This window comes from Nilaparvata lugens, chromosome 8 (assembly GCF_014356525.2).
Source record: "Nilaparvata lugens isolate BPH chromosome 8, ASM1435652v1, whole genome shotgun sequence".
NCBI lineage: Eukaryota > Metazoa > Arthropoda > Insecta > Hemiptera > Delphacidae > Nilaparvata > Nilaparvata lugens.
The window spans coordinates 16,040,104-16,061,186 of record NC_052511.1 but is presented as its reverse complement, the minus strand read 5'-3'; the positions used below and the strand labels follow the sequence as shown (position 1 = coordinate 16,061,186).

At 35.4% G+C, this 21,083-nt stretch overlaps 1 long non-coding RNA gene across 1 annotated transcript in view; it reads left to right on the top strand.

The window, feature by feature from the left end:
- The window catches only part of LOC111055822, a 41,678-nt gene that overhangs the window by 11,330 nt on the left and 9,265 nt on the right, over positions 1 to 21,083 (top strand). Inside the window, exon 2 of the long non-coding RNA XR_005571989.1 lies at positions 2,786 to 3,002. This is a non-coding gene — a long non-coding RNA (uncharacterized LOC111055822). The remainder of the gene's footprint in view (positions 1 to 2,785; positions 3,003 to 21,083) is intronic.

Genomic DNA, 21,083 nt, shown 5'->3' with positions numbered 1-21,083 from the left:
TGTTCAGTGTGGACCCGGTTTAATTCCAAACAACTCAAATAGCAGTTTGAATTTTTAATATTAATAGGCAGTATAATTCTCAATAGATGGCTAGTAAGGCTATTAACACAATGAAACAAACAAATATTGATTTTATAGAAATCGCAAAAATCACTAGCAGAAGAGCAAAACTGAAAACAGTATTCCAGTTTTCCAGAATGACAAACATTTCCTTGATCATTGGTTCCTCTTTCTCCTGTCAAAAAACTGAATGAAAAACAGATTGAACAAATATCGAACAATCTTTCTCAGAGTATATAATCAACGATCCTCTCCATTTCATCGCCACATAAAAAGCCAGTAGTAGATTGCCACTAGTAGCTCACTAACCTTGGAAAGATAGTGATAATAATTTATTCAAGCTCGCCATCTCACTCATTTGCGTCTATCGCGGCTCCATCAGCGAGCGAAAGGAGATCTCGATTGCCGCAGTAGGCCACTATTCAGATTCACTTTAAAATGTCAGCATTGGTGATTGGGAAGCATCGGTGTAAATTCATAAGGAATGCTGACAGTATTTATAGTGAATTTCGCAGCTTCTTTTCAATGCTACCTTAATCACAGTAAGCTCAGATCAGCTGACTGGTAGCTACTTATCTTTGCACAGTAGCCTAGATTCCCATTCACAAAAAATTAGGACCGTTCTGGAGAAAGCCGGTTTAATTGACGGAACATCCTTCTCTAATCGTAACTTTTCTTTATCCAATCCCTTCCTCAGAGCCAATCAGAATATTCAAACAAGAAATGATTTTATCAACATTATTTCACCTGTAACTAGTGAATCATCAACAACCATTTTTAATGTCAGTGTGGATTTATTCATGACACTGTAAATATTCTATTGCTGAAGCGAATAAATTAATGAATAAATTGGCAATTTCTTATTGGCGTTCAACAATAAATTTAAATTCATTTCTCATTGTCATATTTTACGAGCACAACTTGTTAAAGAATCTCCAACACATAGAATTCACAATTATTCAAAGTGCCAAATTTATTTACATACTCCATTCATTGTTTACACTTCATAGCAAAAGTATCTGAGTGAAAACGTACTTTTTGTAGTCGAGCAATGAAGAGATTTCTTCCTAGAAGTCAAAATTATCAGATTGTAAATAGCTTTGAAACTATTCAAACGTGATATTCAATTTTAATCTTGATCTTTCAACTGATTTCTGTGAAATAATGTCATCTATAATATAATAAAGGAAAGAATTTGCTTATACACTTAGAGGATAGGAAATTCACGAATGACGCATCATCACGTCTGAACTACTGGACTGATAAACTTAAAATTTCGCATAAATAGATTCTCAATTTACCGAGGATGGTTATAGATTTTTTTTAAATTCTTTAAGATTTCAGTAGGTCAAGTTTTCAGTTTGTTAAGATATCAATTAGACCCTGACGGAGCATGGGTTGCCTGCTAGTAATTCGCATTCTACTGTATTTATGAATAAAGCTTAGTGTAGCATGAGGTTAAAAATACGACATACCTTAAGAGAGTGAACAACAGTATAAGGATAAGCACCAAACCCATATTGTGTATAGAATCAAATTTTATTTGTTGTTGGTTTTTTACATCCAAATCATGTTCGGTGATAACAACTTACTCTGGGAACAACTCTAAATGAGTTTCATCGACCAAAGCCTTATCGTAGCTAATACTATATTCAAATTACTATTTTTCGATCAACTCCATTATTGTATGATGTTTCACAGTCAAAGCGCCCTTTATTGAAGCGCCTCTCCTCCTCCCCACCGCTCATTTACCAACCAATTCTCTCCACATTTACTGGCACGTCAACTTTGATTGCAAAATCAATGTGGTGATAATATATGTGGAAACGACGTATCTATATCTGCATATTTATGACACATATCAGTCTGTAATTTATATTATATATCTTTGGGTAAGGACTGTACCTATACCTGTATTTATGTATCAATACTGTTTCAACATGAACTTTGATTGCAAAATCAATGTGGTGACAATATGTATCTGGAAACGTCATTATATATCTTTATCTGTGTGACAAATATGTATCTTTGGGTAAGAACTATAACCTATACCTGTATTTATGAATCGATACAGCTTCAACGTCAACTTTGATTGCAAAATCAATGAAAATACAATAGATGTGGAAGCTATATATCTAACTTTGTTCAATGAGTTTAGTATATCCATATATGAAATCGATACAGTTTTAACGGGGGCGGCTGAACCCCTGAAGACCGTTATCTACAGTAATATTTACTTCCAGATGTCAGCATTGATTGAATGGGGCACTTGGTGTTTGTTTTATGGGGAATACTGACTGTTTCAAGTGAATCTCACTGTAGGATAGCGCGGTAGGTGAGTGTCAGTATATTCTTTATGAATTGAATTAAAGCTTCATATTGAAGTAATGCTGACAGATTGAGATGAGTCTCACTGAGGGAGAGCACGATAGATAGTTGTCAGTAATTTTTGGGAATGAAACCAAGGACTTATATTGAACCAATGGTGACAGTTTTAAGTGAATAAGGGGAGCGCAATAGGTGAGTGTCAGTAATCTTTGGTAATGAAACCAAGGACTTATATTGAACCAAAGGTGACAGTTTTAAGTGAATAAGGGGAGCGCGGTAGGTATATTGTACATGCACGCCCGGTTTTATTGGTATTTGTCGCATGCCGGGGCAATTAACACACTGTGACCCATTATTGTATGTTGTGTGACCCATGATTGTATGTTGTGACCCTTAGATATCGTGCGGCAGCAGTATGGGAGACGGCACCAACGAAGTGAACAACAACGGAGGGGCCAGCAAGTGCGGAAGCGGGGCGTGTCACGGGGGGGGCGTCGCCCCTCCGCCCCCCCGTCGCGTCCAGGTCACCGCCAAGATTCTGTTTGGATCAGTCAGCGCCATCTCCACCATGAAGCACACTGAAAAACTGCAGAGGAAGCGGTCTCAATGAGGAGGTGAGTGAGCAATTAACGATTAATAAGTAGTGTGCGATTTGGTAAAACTCAAAAATGGAAGATTCCAAGGGGAACCTGTCACGTTGATGAAAAATGAGAGATACGGGTCGATAAGTTTACGATTCAATGATAATGAATCAACGATTATTAAGATAATGTAGGATTTTGAAAAACCAAGAAATGAAATATTCCAAGTGGATCGCGACAGGGTGTAATCCCGTCAAGTTGTCACCTCGGCATTTTGACTCCAGGCGACAGCTTGTCACCTAGTAAAATTATTATTGCTGATTGGGGTACGTGTACAATTCAATAATAATTAACTAATCATAAGATAATGTACGGGTTGATGAAACTAAGAAATTAGAGATTCAAAGGGGAATTCGACAGCGTGACACCCTGTCAAGTTGTCACCTTGGCATTTTTACCACAGATGACACCCGTAAACTCGTAAAGGCGTCAACTCGTGAAATTATATCGTGAAATATCATATATAAGTTGACGGGGTGAGACTTTGACATCAACCCATTCAAAGGTAAAATACGATAAGATTCAAAAGATAAAATGACTTAAATGTTAAGCTATTGAGATGTGCTCAGAACGAGTAAAGTCGCGGTGAAGATCGATCCCACTCAACAGCTGTGCAATGATAAAAACATTTTGAGTCATTGATATGGATATAGAAGGTCAATAGCGAGCTGAAATCTACATATCGACCAGACCATTCTATTCGTAACCTTAGATTTTAAAGAAAGATAGATCCATGAAATTCAGAGGGAAAGATTTAAAAGATAGATCCAATTAAATCCAACAGGAATAGCAGGTGCATATTTTAACGTATATGAGTGGTATCAGCAGGATCACGGGGCCATTCCTATTCAAAAGTGTGATCCAATATAATTCAAAAGCATGGGTGGGTTCTCCAACAAGTTAACCCAAACAAAACTACACAACTATAGACCCAAAATTCCCAGATCTAGACACTATTTAGAGAACTTCCTGGACTACACAACTATAGACCCAAAATTCCCAGATCTAGACACTATTTAGAGAACTTCCTGGACTGTTTTTTAATCAAAATAGACCATAATAATTGTATTCGTTGACACTCAGCAAGTTACATTACTCGAATGTTGATACAACATTAATAGCTCGTTTGTCATGTAGCACACGAAACCTATAAACTCCAGGCAAACAATTGACCTTAGATTTAATGGTTCACCATCCACAAAAGAGAGGCCCACCTCCTTGTTTCATTTTTGTTGTACGACTTGAAAAATTTATGTTGAGGATCGCTCATAATGGGGCATAGCGAGCAGGCCACGGCATGTATGTGTAGCGCACATAAAGCTCCGTTATGTTTATGATTGTGGCTTTGATTTACTCCCATCGATGGAAAGAATAGTTTTGGTTCTGTTTCTTTTTTCAATCTTTATCTTTCCTGTATCTATGAGTATCTCCTGTTTCGTATCATCGGCACAGCTGTACAGCTGTCCTAGATGAAAAAATAGACAATTGAAGCAATATACAAGAGAAGTGACAGATTGGAATGCGGTGTTCATTATTGATATTACTGAAGTTGTATTGAAACTTTGGTTGTCTTGTAAACTATTTCACCCTTTACAAGATTGAATTGTCATTGTACAGTTTGAAACAAATGTCAGGACAATTGAATTAACTCACTTTTATATTGGGCCCAATTTTTATGGATTTATGACTAGCTCTAGCTGAAATAAATTCCCGTTAGATTTTGGAATTTGGATTCTATTTTCAATTTTTAACTACTTGAATTTTGGATCCAAAAATTTGAAAAATAAAAGTCCTTGTATGAAATAAGAATGAATTTTAAATATGTTTCCTATATGTGCCATTCATTCCACTGTTTAAAAGAAATTCATGTTCGAATACTCTACCATAAACAGATTTGAATATTGAGAACATAACTCCTAGATTGGCCCAGCTCCTATTATAAGCTCCTATAACTAGCTGCCAATAAAATCCAACGTCCCGATTAATTAGTAATGAGTTTATGGATAATTTCAAGCAATATGAATTGTATCTTCTCTATTCCCTGTGTTATACGTAGCAAGCTTATTCTGCGGCTCAAAAATATATCTGAAGCAATAGAGTTTCCTGTTATAATATTAAATATTTCTCATTGGATTTTCCTGCTTATAACTGCTAACTGATGAATAATTCATTGGAAGTTTTGAAAACTCTGAGTTACATCATCTCCAATATTGGATCGTAAAGTAACATACTTTTAACAGTAATTTAGGATTTCATATTCCTTTCAACAAAGTATGAATTTACACTTTGCTAGTTGTAGTCTATGTTTCAATCTATTCTCTCAACAGGAATTGAGGTAAGTATTGAGGAATTGAGTTGAGTATCGAAGAGGACTTTTAAGGACACCTAATACAGGGGATTTTTCATTGTATTCCGTCTCCCGAAATCAGAATTCCTATCTCTCCAAACCTTTTGAAAGGACTGTAGATGACTGGAAATGAGATTTGGTTAATAATTTCTAAAATAGTAAAAAAAAAGTTACATTCTAATATAGGCCGTTCATTCATCCTTGAAACGAGTGCTTCCTTCTCTGAAAATTGCATCAGATTATTCGTGCTTGAAATTGCCAATAAGCCGACTGATTGGAATTTGAAAAAAGGAATAATTATGCGTGTAAACATCGACACATAACAATTGTTCGATAACAAAAAAAAGGAGGAAGGAAGACAATTTTGTTGTCGATCTCTTTTTCAAGCTTGAGCTGATCGCTCTTCGCTACAACGAGACTCACTTTAAACTGTCAGCAATCCTTGTGAATAACACCAATGCTTCCCATTCAATTAATGCTGACAGTTTGCACTTGAAATAGTCCGAACTCTTCATCCAAAACGCAACTCAACACCGTTCAATCGGTTCTCGGCTTGTTGCAATTATGCAATTAACTTAATGGAAACTCGGTAACCTATCAGCTTTACACGTTTTACAACAATGATTCCGAGTTCTTCGGTTTCTGTTATGTAAAAATTGCAATCAGACAATTGCAAATTACATAGCGTACACTAAACACGAAACTGTGGAAAAGCAACTCTTATCTAGCCATCAGCAAAGTTGAGTAATTTATTGGAGAAAATGAGAAACTCAAAGAGAACTCGAATTCACTAATATTTGGGGAAATGAAGTTGGAATGGGATTTATTTATCCTTTATTAATTCAGTTTAAATAGGAAATCATTCTGTGAAGATATTATTATGCAGAACATTAATGCAATAGTATTTAAAAAGGTGCTTCAGTGATTCAAAAAATATTGATATTATTTCAATATCTATATACGCCCTGTTGCTCATTAATGAATCACTTCTTTCTCTTTGAAATTTACCTATTTTCAACAATTTTAAGATGTGGATCTCATCATTCTAATTATGATAATTATTGTCTATTTCACATTCTTCAAAAATACATCATTTTTATCAGGACAAATTGTTCATTACATTAGTCACAAGACTAACGGCATGCAACAATAACTATTTGTGATATGATTAATCAAATAATTTATAACATAGTACCAAAATAATTCAGTAGGCCTATCATGATAATAATCAACCCAGGTATATCAAGGAATAATATATGATTTTGATCTTTGGTTGGAGTGTTCAGGCTATCATATAGGAATAGGAATGAATACCGCTTGAAGCCCGCTTCTGAAATCTAATTCCAACTCAAATCTAATAAGATAATATATGAAGAAGATAAAACACGATCCAGCTAAGAGCACACAATTCCAATTTCCACATATTTTTCAACGATAATATTATCAAAGAAATATTTATCCCATGTATAAAATCCTATTCCTTTGGTATTATCCTTGAATACTCCATCTTCAATTGAGGAGGACAATCTGAATCGATTAAGCATTACAAGTCATCTGAAATTCAAACCTGAGCTGTCAAACTATTTAGCTATGCTTTCCATTCTTCGGCTACACTTCATTTTCGACATGGTGTGTCTCTGATGGTGAAAACACAGTCTATCAGCAGCGAAGAGAGGAAGTGCACGTTTTTGTTTAGATGTATTGTCCGTTAAATTAAATAGATTGTCCAATGAAGATCGATCGAGTGTACCCAACAATAGAGGAAATCTTTCCTGAAGCGGTCGCTGAATTTCCCTATAATTAGTCAATAGTCATTGTTGCGAGTTGACTTCTGGTACAACGCTGTCTAACATCTGGAGGAAGAGAGATTTCTTTAATTGAAAGTCACATCGGAGCTGTAATCTCTGACAATGACATGTTCTCTTACAATTGAAGTTCTTGTAGATTCTACATGGGAGATTCTATCGCATTGCTTTCCAGTTATTATGCTTGCTTCTAAACTATGAGACCTGGGAAAAATGTGTGTGTCTATAAAATTGTTCTATAATTTCAGCTTGTGTTGATTAAGTTACACTTTAAAAAAATCATAGAAGTTTGCCGATTAGAAATGATAAAAATACGGGTAGATTCAACTTAGTTTATGAAATTCCATTCCGCTCTTCTCGTTTACGTTTACCTCTTCTAGAAAATTCATATTCCATTTAAAAAATAAGATTGCATTGAAATTCTACTATTAATAACTGATCTTGTTAATGTTTAAATTATATTAACAAGATATTCATCAGTCAGATTACTACTTCTACTTTCTATTGAATTAAATTTGAAAAATAAATATTGAGTGGGCTAATTCTTCCTTCCACAATAAAAGCGGTTCCTGTTTGACCATTTGTAGGTGGTCAGAGCATGTGGGTAGATCAACCACTTCCGAACATTTTGCTTTCAGTGCCCACTCTTCCTTCAAATGAAAGCTAGTGGAAAAACAATAAAACTCTTTCCTTTGAAATTCATTGCCCATGACCAGCAATTATTGAATAATTTAGTAAGGCTAACTCGAAAGTCACTGTTGATGCACACACATTCGTCTTATAGATTTCACTTGTATAAATTATTCAACCGCATGAGTTTCAGAATAATATTAGTCCTTGTTTAAATGGAACAAGTTTTCAATGAATATCTCATTGAACAACTTAATCACCTCTTGTATTAGTTTGTAAATTGGTATTGTATTGGAGGGTTGAGTGTAAGAAAGGGCTGGCTGCGCCCTGACTTCGCCCTACTAGGATTAAAATACAAACAGCAATTCTTAATTGCTTTTTAATTCAATTCAACCCTACACTATCAATAGAATTCTCTTCAGATATTTTTTGTCTTGATGAATATAATTCCAATACATCAATCACAACACATCAAAGCTACCAGTACAAGTCACGATCTTTTAAATTAATTTCTTAATTTTATTTGATGGAATAGTAAGTTTAATTATTTATTCCGTATTGTATAATATTAATACTTCCAAGAAGACACGTAAGGCTTATGCCCTAAACTGTTCATGTATCAATATTTATACAACATATAAGTTCATCTTATCAGTGAATTAATAAAAGTCCAATGCTCCTATCAAATAGGAAGATTTGGAATAGATTATCTTAAATTGGAAGATTTAATTAAAGATTTTCTATTTGAAATAATTGAGATAACAGTACTGAAACGTTGGTTTGTTTTTCAATAATAGGGATTCAGCTATTCTCTTCATAGTAATTTTGACTCCTTTTGAATAGGATTAATTGATTGATTGCGTACTTTATCTATGTAGATTACAATATACTGGCTTATACACTTATACAATAGCTTATAATACAGCGCAATTATAGATGAATTTACATAATATAGACTAAGAAAATAATTATTGAACTGTATATGATATGAAAAAAGCAATTTGGAATAACTATGGATAATATTGTTATGCATCTACATAAATTGGCGGAGCTTTGGACATATCAATGTCCATTCTTCGGAAAGAATATTCAAAATATTCTTCCCACTAACTCTCTACAAAGGTTGATAGGATGGAAGAATCGATACAGCTTCTATTTTAGTAAACTCAATATGAGCAATGCAATAAAGGTCGTTAAATTTTCGAAATCGTAAAAAAATTTCAAGCCGTCAATTGAAAATGAAATAGGATAGGCTGAAAACTAGTAGAACATGTTCAATTATTTCTGTTTGCAGTACAATTAGACGCAGATCAGTAAAGTAGTTGGAGATCTGCAGTGAAGGTCGGATGCTACATTTAAACGTGCAGTGGAATAAAAATGGAACAGTTGATGCAATGAAAAGCATGCCGCTCTGATCTTTCTAAATGCATTTTATCAGCGAAGAGAGTGAAGTGATTGTAGAAGAGTGAGAAACGTAGAGTGAGATAAAGCGGATGGGAATTTGATGAGAAGATTGATAGAAAGAGAAGAATGACAGATGAAAGAAACAGGGAAAGGAAAACAGTTAGAATGCACTTTCACAATATGCAGCTCACCGTTGGACAAGAGCAAACTTTCACTCGTCCAAAAATGTTTGAAAGGACAGTGACAGAAAAAACATTGAACATTTTACGCTCCGAGCAGTTTTTTCTGTTTCCATAAAACTGGAGTAGCAAAATTGGATGGTCAGTTTCACTTTCATTTTTCCATCATAACGCCAGATATTAATGGTCACATTTCTCTCGGATCGATTTGCTTCCCACGATCAGTGTCGTTACAGGTTTGTTTCTGCAAAATGAAAGTTGATCGGAATATTTTTGTTGTCAAGCAGCCGAAGAAATCGCAAACTTCAAAGTGAGGACTTATCCATCAAACATGAGAGAGAGTAGTGACAAGTAATGCAGTTAACATAGGACGGGTAAAACATTGTAAATAAATGTGGCGTGAGAGCGATAATCATAGGTTGGAACCAAACACGTGTAGCAACATGAACTTTTTTTCTTCAAAGTTTTCCTCGCTAGCACTGACGTGAATAGATTATATTTCACAACACTAAATTACTGGCTAACGTAGCTCAAGCTTAACTATCAACCTTATTTTTTTCAAATGGGAATTGATCTAAAAATCCATGCGCCTGGCAGGATTCGAACCCGAGACTATTCGGTATTCATTGGGATGTTTATGCCGAAGTTGATAGCGCCTTATCTAACTTAAATATCATAGTATTTTCCAATAATCTCTTGAGTCTACTTTTGAGATTGATGTATACTATTTGATCAGTCAGGGTAATTATTCTTCACAATAAAGCTAACAGTACAGCAAATATCATCATATATTTGATAGTTCGTCAAATATCATCGATAAATCATTGATAGCTAGTAAATATATCGCAGATCTTGAGACCGTACTCTATTAGTTTCATACTCTCATCCTCATTGATTTAGATTCTCACACAATGAATAGTGACAGTGAATAGTGAAAATAAATAATTCCCGTAAGTTCTACTTGGACTTTTCCCAGTCAGTGAGTATGAATAATACCATTAGAACTTATAGGAATTATATTTTCACTGTTCACTGAAACTGTTTTGTGCGAATCCAGCCTGAGTGATCACTGTAAGTTGTAATTTATTTCTACTTGATAATATTACTAGTACCCTCTTGTTATATTTTTCTATATAGAAACGACTAGTTACGATCACTTGTAGTGTTTATATAAAAAATATAACAAAAGTTACTAGTAATTTTCATTAATTTAACATTGAAGTAGTCCTATTAGAATACTTTACTTATTAAGATGGGGATATATTATATGAGAATAAGGATAAAAATATGATCTTATATAAAAAGTGAATTTGCTTGAGGAAGATGAGGATATATTATATGATGTTAAGGATAGTAATAGGGAAGAGAATGAGAATGATGAAGATGGGAATATATCACATGAGGATGAGGATGGTGATAGGGAAAAAATGAGTGTGAGAGAGAGGATAGGATGATCTAGAGGATGAGGAGACTTCATTAAATTAATTGTTACAAGCACTCTTTAATTATGGTTATTTGGTATATTATATTTGGTTATTTATATGGTATTAGTGGTTATTCATGTTGATTTATGAATAACCAATTTTTCAATGAATTTTCCTTGAATTCACAACTCCATGAAATGTTTGCATCATCATTGATTTATCTCATGGGTTTTGTTAATAGGAATTTAACATGAAAAGTAATGGAAGTACAGGTTTCTTCATGAGAATATCCATATTATTTTCGATAATTTCCAATTCTAGTGAAGGAAAGTTGAGATTTTCCTTTCATTACTCATGTTGACGACACCAACCTGTCTCCTTATCTTTCCTGTCCCACTTTTGAGAACGCCATTGCCAATTATCACAAACTTTCCTCAATTTCCTGCACGTCTTCGCCCACGCAATAGGCAGGCCTAGTTGCCAATGTGTTCCCCTTCCTGTCAGTTACCGTTTTCCTTCCTAAACACGTTAAATTTGGCCAAAATCGTCTTTCTAAGGACCATTTTCCTTTCCTTCCTCATCCGACTCGTGTGTGGGAAACACGCGAAATTCAATTTCAATGTAGAACACCAGAGGGGAAATGGCACGTGTTTGACTCAAGCAACTATGGAAGTTTGTTGAAGTTTATGGGATTTTGATCCAAGTTTGTATCCAAACTACTGATTGAAGAAATCTTAAATAAGGTCAAATTCTATTATTGAAAGATTCGTTTCAAATGAGTGTTATTTCTTCGATTTGAATTGTATTATTTTAATCAGAATAGGTTGAAGGTAAATCCTAGTCAGTGAGGAAATTCATTTTTTCATTATACTTGATCGATTCAATTCAAACAACCAAAACTATTAAAAATAGTACTTCATTCGATATTTCGCAATATCAAATATCGTTGCCATTGAACTCATATGAATTGTTTCATAATGATTTAAGTGGAGAATATTCTATTAGTCATTGAATCGCTCACTCTCTTTAGAAATTTATCGTTTCTATTCCTACCGGAGAAATGAATCATTAATAAATTGAAGGATGGCCTACTAATTTCCCAGAGGGTGATGCGCACCTGATCTTCAGACTGGATGAGGCAAAAATTATGATGAGGGATGAATTCTCTTAAAGCTTTAGGTGGGTTCCGAACAATAGGAAAGCGATCCATTCTAACGTCGAATAACTCATGAATATTTAGAGAAGTCGGCTCTTCAAGAGGTCACCCTTACAACGGGAGGAGCAGGGGCATGGATCTTTACTAAACTTATATAATAAGCGACAACTCATCAGCACGATCACGGAGCCAACCGTGAATTTCAATCGAAAAACAATTTTCCAGTTCTGGGTTCTACTTGATTCAATACAGACAAGGAACATTTTCTGATAGGGACAGTGAGCAGAAAAGGTCACTAAGGCAACCAATGGACGTTGAAAAAATTCTCGTTGGACACGTTAAATGTGATTGAACTCTACTATAAAAGTTCATATCCATGACCATTTTCAAGGTTGCTGTTACAGCTGGGAGCCAGGAGTTGACACAGTTACCTGTCAGGTACTAGTCAAACTTCTTCCAAACACGTTATTAAATTTATCCGGCGTAACGCTCCGAACAATGAAAGTACAGTCCTTATCTCTCAAGCCCAAGTCGCTGCTTTGATTCGACACACTTTCCTAATAACCTGTTCACTCAGTACATACGGCAACAGACAATACAAAAAAGAGAGACACCTCGGGAAAAATTCAAGTAGTCTCTCACACGTTTGAAATGATGAGGTTATGGAACAACTCTTATAAATTGCTCATCTTCCATGTATTATACATTCAGGTTCCACAATTATGTTTCAATAATTGACAGAGGTATTTTTCAATATTTCGTTTAAGTGATTGGATTGTCCCAGCGGTTAGTTTCATATCTTGTTCCCTTGTAAGACAACGTCAAATACGTGAATTGTTATCTGTAGAAAGGAAGATTGACTATGGCCAGCTCTAACAACTGACATCATCTACTTTGGCCACATCCCTGTGGTTCGGAACCCACTTAGGAATGTCATCCCCTCAACGTAATCTATCTCATAACCCACAAAGTCAAAGGTTCATGGGTATGTCATCCTCAGCGGAGAATAGGATTAGGTACATTACGGATTTATACTTCTCTACTTTTATTGGTAGAATTGGTGTGAATATTCTTCAAAAGTAAAATGCACTAAATATACTCGGAAATATGGAATTTCCATGGATTATTAATGGAAATTTTCAATTATTGACAAGAGTGAGATAGATAGAGATAGAAGTTTTAATTGGTAATTGTGAATGAAGGAATCCACTTTAATGACTTGATATTTTGTGAATGGAAGAATTCACACGATTGACAAAAATGAGAATCCCTACTAGAATGATTCTTGTTTCAAAGCGCTAGTTGGGAAATATCTACAATTCGAACTAAAGAGATTTTCTTATCCATCCATCTACTCATGATCTAAATGACATGAGTTACCATGAGAGAGAAGAACCAATCAGGACAGTGTTCAATTAATCGCAATAAAACAGAGTAAAGAGGGAAAAGAGAGTCTAGTGAAGGAAAAAGGAAAATATGGGAGAGAAGAGGAAAAAGAGAAGGAAAAAGAGACGAGAGACCAGTGAATGGAAGGAGAAAATATGGAATAGAGAATAGAAGAAAAACAGACGAGAGACGAGTGAAGAAAAAAGAGGAAATATGGAAGAGAGGAGAGAAAAGAGTATAAAAAATATAAAAGAGACGAGTGAAAGTGGAAAAAGAATATGGAAGAGAGAAGAGAGAAGAGAGTGTACAAGAAAAGGAGCAAGATGAGTAGATTTGTGTAAAAAGATAAAAAAAATCTGGTGTGGTACACTCACACAACTTTCCTTGCTCATTGAACTATAAGCCTCATTATCAAACGAGAATAATTTAGGGGAATAACATAATGACGATTGACGGCAACATATTATTTGCAACTGCGATCACACTACTGTATATGTGTTATACAATTGTTTTCAGAGTACTTTTTCCTTTATGTAAATTGTGAAATTCGATGATTTTTTTTTTAAATTCGTCAAAACAGCTGTTCTACAGATGAAATAAATATCTTGACTATGACTGTGTTCTTTTTATAAACTGCTCTACCTACCGTACCCACGGTATATGGAAGAAGAAAAAGTAAAAACCGTGTACCTACCTATCTCATGCACAAGAAGGAGGTTACAAAGTCCATTTCTCAAGGATTGGGTGGGCCCCCCATTAGTACCCCAGGAAAAAGACTCATGTCAGTTGATAGAGCTAATAATAACTATACAGGGTATAGATTTGAAAAAAATCGTTAGAGCCGTTTTTGAGAAAATCGTGAAAAACATGGTTTTTTAGTAAATGTCATTTTTCTCAAGAATATTACGGAACTCCTGCAATTTTCTCAGAAATGAGACTCATGTCAGTTGATAAGGCTTATAAATAGCTATCCATGGTATAAATTTGCAGAGAATCGTTAGAGTCGTTTTCGAGAAAGCCGAGAAAAACATGGCTTTTTAGTCATTATCCGCCATTTTTCTCAAGAATATTACGGAGCTCCTGAAATTTTCCCTGAAATGAGACTTATGCCAGTTGATAGGGCTTATAAATAGCTATCCATGGTATAAATTTGAAGGAAATCGTTGAAGCCGTTCTCGAGAAAACCGTGAAAAACATGGTATTTTAGTCATTTTCCGCCATTTTTCTCAAGAATATTACGGAGCTCCTGAAATTTTCACTGAAATAAGACTTATGCCAGTTGATAGGGCTTATAAATAGCTATCCATGGTATAAATTTGAAGAAAATCGTTAAAGCCATTTTCGAGAAAACCGTGAAAAACATGATATTTTAGTCATTATCCGCCATTTTTCTCAAGAATATTACGGAGCTCCTGAAATTTTCCCTGAAATAAGACTTATGCCAGTTGATAGGACTTATAAATAGCTATCCATGGTATAAATTTGAAGAAAATCGTTAGAGCCATTTTCGAGAAAAACGTGAAAAACATGGTTTTTCAGTAATTATCCGCCATTTTTTCCGCCATCTTGAATTGAATTTTATTGAATTTCTTATTGTCGGGTCCTCATGGTATAAGTGCAGGGACACACGATCCGGCGACATCGCCGTCCGGCGTTTTCGCCGGACGAAGCTTCGCCGTCCGGTTGCAAGAAGTACACAGGAAGGCATGGGTCAGAACACACGACTCCGGCGACGCCGGCGACGGCGAAAACGCCGGTCCGGCGAGAAATTGATCCGGCGATATCGCCGGGTATTCTCTACTTCGCCGTCCGGTTTTGCCGCCGGAAAGCAGTAGCAGGGCATTGTACTATATGGAGATGAACACACGACACGGCGAAAACGCCGGACGGCGCTGTCCCCACCCATGCCACTTCTTTATTTATTAACATTTGTAACGTTACAAATGGGTAGGGTAGGGTTACAAGGGTAGGTTACAAGGGTAGGGTTGTAGGTAGGGATGGGTATCGATACATCGATGTTCAGGTATAGCGATCTATCTCATATTCTAGGTACACCTGACAACAATTCTCCTTGTATTATGAAAAAGACCTAATTTTCAGCTTCAAGCATCATCACCAACTACATTGTCCTCACATTGATATTTTGCACAACGACATAAGTTCTTGAGATTATGTTCTATTAGAATTACCAGTAAGATACACTTCATTTCAGTATTTAAAGTGAAATTCAAGCTGGAAATTCAATCGCAATAGTAAAAGATTGTTTTTTCGTATCTTATCAATTTTTTATTGTAGCAAAACGTAAATTAGAAGGTTGAATACGCCTAAACCACAGTTCCAAGCTATTGCAACATTTTCAGACAAATGATTTGATAGATTTTCATGAGATTTGGTAGGAATAATTTTAATTACGCGACAACATAATATGTGTAAGTTAATTTTGAAATGTTGTACTCCATTTATTATACTGAAATGTATCTAAATGATCCGGCAAAAACGCCGGACGGCGATGTCGCCGGATCGTGTGTCCCTGCACTAAGGACCTTAAGTTTAAAATTTCAAGTTAATCGGTTAATTAGGAATGGAGTTATCGTGTTCACAGACATACACACATACACACACACACACACACACATACACACACACACACACGTACACACACACACACATACACACACACAAACCAATACCCAAAAATCATGTTTTTGGACTCAGGGGACCTTGAAACGTATAGAAAACTTGAAATTGGGGTACATTAATTTTTTTTGGAAAGCAATACTTTCCTTACCTATGGTAGTAGGGCAAGGAAAGTAAAAAACACTCAATTCATGAATAATAACAGAACATATTCTTTGTATCGAAAATTTAGTAAAATGGTACGTTCAAACTAGAGCAAATTTGATTAAAAACTATAATATGTATCAAAAAGTTAGTGAAAGAGTAGATACAAACTAGAGCAAATTTGAATAGAACTCAACATAAACAATTCATCTTTGATAAAGGAGGACATAAACACGTTCTTCTATAATTTCCTTCGTAACTCCTCTCTGCCAGAGGAGAAAGAGCAGAGCAAAGGACTTGAGAAGTAGAGTGGAGGCTGTGGTGTGGGTGGATGGATGTCAGTTGAAATTCAACTCCAGGGGAAAGTGGAAGTAAGGAAAGGTGTCCTGGAGCTGGAGCGACCCACAAATGGCACTCTGGACCGAAGGAGGGGAGGAGGAGCTAGAGGAGGAGGAGAAGGATGAGGCAGGAGAAGGAGGCAATGTATAATGTAAAGAACTAATGGAGCGTTTTCTCCTCTTTAAAATAAATAGAAAGCTTCCATCTTGAAAACAGTTCAGTTACGGGCGACGAGCATCAAACCCAGATCTGTTTAGTTGCTGTTGGGTCGCCTCACCCAGTCACCTCTCGATTCTCGACTCTCTCATCTTGCACCTCACCACAGCAGAGTGCTTCCTACCCAACTTGTGCACTCTCACACTAGGATCTCGAACTACTACAGGTATGTCTTTGGCAAAACTGTATGGACATAAAAGTAGACGTATTTGAATCAGATTTGATGGACTACTACTTCGAAATTAAGTACTTGATAAAAGCTTGTAGTATGTCTTGGAAGATTTTATGGGAATAGACAAATCATTTTCTTGAGCACTCACACTGGGGTCTTGAAGAACAACAGGAATGTAATTGGCAAAACTTAATGAGAATAGAACTACCTAGACCTTTTTGAATCAGATTTGAAGGACTACTAGTTCAAAATTAGATTCTTGATAAACATCTAGTAGTATGTTTTAGCAGGATTTTATTTAGATAGACAAATACTTATCTTCAGCACTGAACCACCGACGTCTCGAAGAACAATAATGTATGTCTAAAGGAAAACTTAACGGAAATAAAAAAACGGCATGTTTGAATTATAATAGCATTGTTAGATGGTAATGCTCTTCAAATGGAGTTCTCAAGAAACACTAATAGGTATGTCTTGGAGAAAACCTTATGGTAATGAACACTTGCTTACTTGTATTAGAATAGAATGGTTGGATGAATTTTTACTTCAAATTAAATTGCCAAATTTTGTAAAAAAATGAATTCAAAGAAAAGCAAACAGGTTTTTCTTGGGCAAAACGTATAGAGATAAACAATAGGTCTATTTGTATTAGAATAGAATGATTGGATATACAACTTGAAATTCAATTTACAATAGGAACACCAAAACATACGAACACCAAATAAACACCAAAATATAGGAACACCAAAAATAAACGAAGAATTGATAATTAGTTTCAAGCAATTATACTTAGGCTAATTGTTGTAGCAATATTATGATAGTCAAAAGCATGGAAAGGTTGATAGATCCCAAAATAATGAAAATAGCTGATGATTTGAGTCTATTCTAACTACATTGACATATCCAAAGCGTCCTTTGTGAAGCATTCGATTGTGAAGAGATCTGTATCAACTTGAAAAAAATTGGCTTATTATTATAATCGCCTTATATTATTCACCTATAATAAATAAATCTACAGAAATAAATATATTGTATTATTCTTTTATTTGTGAGAAGCAAAAATCAGTTGCAATATTATCGGATTAATAAAAATCAGTAATTATTCAGTTATCAGATTGTGAAGCGGATTATTATATTATCAGATTGTGAAGCGGCAGATTATTATAATTATCAGTTTGTGAAGCGGCAGAAAGCTCAAGAACGGTTAGTGGCCCGAAAGAATACAATGTTTTAGTTTTCGAAGTTAGAAATGAAGCAGGACTATATTTTTATCAAGTCTCCGAGATATGTCACTGGGGGAAAAATATCTTATCTCAGCTCCCGGCTAGAAGCCAAGACCTCTCTCATTCATCTAGGGATTTCAAACGTTATGACAAACGTTCAATTATGGTGATTGATGGTAAAGAGAAGACAAGCTTCCTCTGCTGTTCTATTATTAAATATTCATATTGAAAAAGATTTTATTATACTCGTATTTACTGGAACAGGATATAGATGTTTCAACTAAGTTGAATAATTCAAGTTATTTTAAAATAGCTATGTACAATTTTCAATTAGTAATAACTTTACCAACGGAATATTCAGATTGAAATTTTTCATTCAAAATCCATGAATTAGGAAGTCACAACTCACAAAATCCAAGATATCTCTACTCGAAGAACAAGGAACATATTTGATATGAAATATGATGTGATATGTGATTCTAAACTTTTGGAAAGCACTCTTGTATATAGGGATAAATACCACCAAAGTCCCAGAAATCTCTTAATTTACTTATTCAAAACCGTATGACTAGACGTTGTCTTGAGTATTTTTAATTGATTTTCTTATCATTGATTAACCAGCCAGTTATTAGATCAACTAGTCTGTGGTTTTATGTGAAGTCGACTGTCTGAAAATGAAAATGAAGTTTCCAAGTATGAAAATCTCATATTGTTCGCTCTGAGTTGTGTAGTTTGATTCGTTCAATCATAGACCGGCAGTAGACAAATAGAGAAATGATTCACTTTCCAACAACTCTTCTGGATCTATGCATCTTAGATTATTATCTATCATATTAGGGCCGGCTGCGCCCTAACTTTACCCTCCTAGGTTTTTAATAAAGGCAGCAATTCAATTCGATTCATCTTGGGACTGTGCTACTGTCTCTCAGTTTGTCGCACTATGGCGTGTTAAGGGCGCAGTTTCCCTAAGGGAGAATTGCTTGAGTCTCGAGATTCTTCGTATAAAATTTCGTGATTAAATAATTTCAAAAATCTGTTCCTCTTTTTGAGAATGTCCCAACCGAATATCGAATAGGATGCCACAGTATTTTTCAAACTTTCGGTTAAAATATTCTTGATAAACTTTTTTGTAGAGGAACTAACCTTTGGACATAATTTTCTTTTCTGGAGAATCTTTGTAATTAATACATCATATGTAACTTGAGAGATGGCTTGAAACTAAAAACCATCAGCCCATTTTGCCGTTCATGGATCACAGGCGCTCAGAGTCCAGTGTCCAGTGTACAAACACTACAATCCGGGCAGCATTAGCCTAATCCGGATCTTGAAGTTCATGTACAGCGCTGACCTTCATACCAGATTAGGCTGGAGAATTCGTGGTTCTTGAGACGGTTTTAGATTCAACTGTAATGTAAATTATAGTGCGAAGGAGAGGAACGTGATAGAAAGTAGGCTGAAGTGAAAAGAAAAACGTGAGCGAGAGAGATAGAGAGCACTGATGAGAATGGTAGTAGATGAAATAACGATGGACTTTACTGTCTTCAAAGAAAGTGGGTTGATGGCATGTCGCCAGTGGCATTGTTCATCATCATCATCATCATCATCATCATTAGTGGTAGTAACATGGCACGACCATATTCCTTCACAATACCAATTCTATTACAGTACTATTTGTACGCATAGAAAGTGCTACTGGGCCAGGCATAGTCACTAGCATGACAAGGTCATCCACGTTGTCTTAAAAGGTCAAGGCTGTCTACTACTCTTAGCTTATATCGTCGAGTTGAGTTCACACATACGAGTCTGTGTGGAACATCCTCAGTAACAAAAAATTTACCTACTCAAATGGTATTAGCCCTATTAGACACTCTCATGATACGAGAATTTTAAATTTTCCTTGGTGGAGATGGTAGTTCGGAACTCACCTACTCACCCAAAACTGTAGGTCGATTCACCTCTAATCTTTATCATCATCACCTGCTCTCCCGAAACCGACCCCTAAGTTCAAGGTCATATATATGGGCTTCATTCTCAACACAATCGATATTTATTAAAATAAAAAATGAGACTCACCTCTCTAATATTGAAGAACTATAAAATATGAGATACACTTATCAGTAGATAACTAAATGTTGTGTGACGATTGGTTCGCCGTGGTATGTTTTAACAATGTTTTTATTATTGTGATATAATTATTATTATAATGCAAGAGTGCTCACAGCCCCCTCTGGGCTTTGAAGCATATACATCATTGAAATTCTTGGGGGGCTCCAAAGCAAAGCAAATTGGGGGGGGGGTGTTCCAAAAAAGGACAATATCGATCTATTCACATGACTGTATAAATAAGACGTTCGTTGAATTTCAACAATGTCTCCTAAATAGATAGATAAAAATGTTCTCTCCAGGAGAAAACGTAGCTTTGAAATGCAGTCCTTGCGCAATTTTAAGTCCTTATTCTTACATATTATGAGGATTTTTTCAACTCTGACTTTGAACGTTCAAGAATTATCTTTCGAACTCATAGTTCCTTGCTATTAATAGTTGTTTAGAATAACTTACAGAATCCAAACTTGAGTTTAAATGTTTGAAGGATTGTTTGATTTGACTCTATTATATTTTTTCAGCCATTATTCCAGATAAAAATTTTTCTCTGTTGTACAAACTATGTGAAAAACTTGACAATTGAATAGATTGGTAAAAGTTGTTAGGAGGTTTGTGTTGAGATTACCACCGGTGTAACAACTAACCACTCAGGCTATAACCAGAGACAAAGAGAAGTCATATGAGATCGAGGTTATAGATTGTGTTCAAGTATTCAACATTCAATGTCAAGTTTCCCCGTTCCCTTCTTATTCATTGTTGTTGTTGTTCCAGATGTTGACCTGCTTTCCCCTGAATGAAAGTGATAATGTGTAGAGAGAGAGAGAGAGAGAGAGAGAGAGAGAGAGGAGAGAGAGAGAGAGAGAGAGAGAGAGAGAGAGAGAAGAGAGAG